The following is a 2,898-nucleotide window of genomic DNA, read 5'->3' on the forward strand; positions in this document are numbered from 1 at the left end:
GGAGCATATATACCTTGATGCCACCTCACCCCGGCCCCCCACCGACGAGGGATTTTCAACCTTAAATTCATCGGCAACCAAACAACCCCGGGGGATGAACAGTTTCAAGGGAGGTTCAGGAGTCGGTTCATCGGTAGCCGCGCCAGGAGCAGAAGTCTCGAGGATGACTAGATCGGGAGTGACCTCCTCGATTTCAGTGGTCGGTTGGGAAGAAGAAGAAGAAGCGACTTGTTGAGAAACATATTTAGAAGATTTAGCCATTGTTATCTGAAAAAGGCTTGAAAAATATGAAAAACAAGGTTGAAAGATAAAAATTCAAGTGCATTGATTTGGGTAAAAACTTGTAACTTACTGATAAATCCTGAAAAACGGAGGTAAAAATATGAGAGTATGAAGAAGGGTAGTGATAACTTGAAGATTCGAAGATAGAAGCTTGGTCAAAAGGTAAAAAATGAACGAAGGATGAAAGTATTTATAGATATTCGCATCGTTTTGCATATGTATGACTTGCCGATGGATGACACGTATTCAAAGTTAGAACGACACAACTGATGGGACATTTCGGATCCTTTGTTGTTTCTATCATGGCGTATTAAAGAAGGAATCAAAGTGCATATGTCGTTTCTCATTGTTTCAGTAAACTTACTCTTTGAGAAATAAGGGGACTATCTGTATACGGGTGAAACCGTGCCCGTTGGACACCTCGATTCTCGGTGAAGCAAATATAGTAGAGACATGACCATAAGGAATCAGGATTAGGGCATGGATCCCCTCGTGTCGAGGTTTGGGAAAAACATCTGCCCTCAGAAGAATCAGGGACATGTCCTTAGGCCTGATTCGAATCTCAAAACTTCGGAGAGCATTACCTGATGAACGTACACGACTAACAAAGGGCTGTGATATCCGTGCACGACCGGATGTCATGGCGTAAATCTAGGCTCGTATCAGCAATGGATCAGTGATTAGCAAGAATAAAGATTTTTACCCTTTTTTAGGATTGTACTTAGGGTAAAACTCCCCTACTACATAAAGGGGAGTCAAACTATTCATTACACATATTGTAACTCGAATATCAAGTCAATATACTCTTATTTTTCTCAGTTCTTACTTTTTTTCATTAGTCATCCATTATTGTGAGCTCGGGATCAAAGACAAGCACGATCGTGGCGTAAATTTCGAAATGGATTGATCTGTGGCGGTTTATCAGCTGTCAACTATGATTTCCTACTATAATTAGAAGTGTACCTTATTTAAAACTCCTATATTATATAAAGAGGGATCTCATTCATTTGTAATTATCATTGTTGACAAATAAGAATACATGCTTTCATTACTTTTCTGCTATTTCACTTACTATTCATCAGAGTTGCTTTATTTTAGCATCCCACCTCGAGGCTATCCCAAAGTCGAGGTCAAAATTTGGCTAGCATACTGGTTTGATTTATTTAGTTCTATAATTTATCTATTTAATTTCTTGTTTATCAATTGGTATTAAACTGAATCACATATCCTTAAATCCACAATACAAGTTTAATTATTACTCGAATTTTAGGGTAAAAAGTTTGGCGTCCACCGTGGGGCTAAGGATAATAGTGATTGTTCGGTGCTTATTCTGATAACACACATTATTTCACGCTTGTTCTTATTAAGTATTTTCACTTTCAGGTTAAAACATGCAAAACTCACAAAACGCACCCGCACATGGTGATAATGGTCTTGGGTTTCACGGGGAGAACAACAATATCATTGCTCTAGGAGTCGAGGTGTCATCGGTCAATCTTGGGGAAGCACTGATCCAGTCGATGTCAGTTCGTACGTTGCTTTAAATACAAACCTAGGCGCGGACACCGAAGGGAGTGTACGCAGGGAAGACCAATCTGGTTGCCAAGGTACACAGGGCAAAAGAGACAGCGGAGTTAGTCTTTAGGTGATATTCGAGATGCTGCAGGCTTAGCAGGCCGCCATCGCTCAGCTTCAAAATCAACATAGAACTCCGAGTGGGGTTGAGTCAGAAATCACTCGTCGTACCAAGCCAGTGTCAGAGAGGTTGAATAGTAACGGATCGGGGACCAATCCTGCAGTAATGAAAATGCTCGAGGAGCTAACCAAGAGAATTGAGTCAGGAGAGAAGAAAATCGAAGCTGATGATAAAAAAGTGGAGACATACAACTCTTGAATTGATCAGATACTGGGGGCACCGCCAATCTTGAAAGGGATGGATTCGAAGAAGTTTGTGCAAAAGTCGTTTCCTCAAAGTGCGGCTCCGAAGCATATTCCAAAGAAGTTTTATATGCCAGACATACCCAAATATAACGGGATCACCTATCCCAATGAGCATGTTACTTCATATACATGCGCCATCAAGGGTAAAGATTTAGAAGATGATGAAATCGAATATGTGCTGTTGAAATACGTTCGGAGAAACACTTTCAAAGGGAGCAATGATTTGGTATCACAACCTGCCACCAAATTCCATCGACTCATTTGCCATGTTAGCAGATTCTTTTACAAAGGCACACCCCGGGGCCATAAAGGTCGCAACAAGAAAATTTGACCTTTTCAATGTAAGGCAAAGGGATAATGAAATGCTGAGGGAGTTCGTGTCCCAATTTCAAATGGAACGCATGGAGTTTCCACCGGTCACAGATGATTGGGCCGTTCAAGCTTTCATCCAAGGGTTGAACGAGTAAAGTTCGGTAGCATCACGTCAGCTAAAATAAAATTTAATCGAGTATCCAATTGTAACTTGGGCAGATGTGCACAATCGATATCAATCGAAGATCAGGGTCAAGGACGACTAATTAGGAGCCCCTTCCGGTTCAGTACATCCAAACAGGTCGATAGTTAAATCCTATAGGGACATCGACAGAGAGACGAGGTCGAACAGAGAATGATATC

The sequence above is a fragment of the Nicotiana tabacum genome, chromosome 22 (genome assembly GCF_000715075.1).
Source record: "Nicotiana tabacum cultivar K326 chromosome 22, ASM71507v2, whole genome shotgun sequence".
Taxonomy (NCBI): Eukaryota; Viridiplantae; Streptophyta; class Magnoliopsida; order Solanales; family Solanaceae; genus Nicotiana; species Nicotiana tabacum.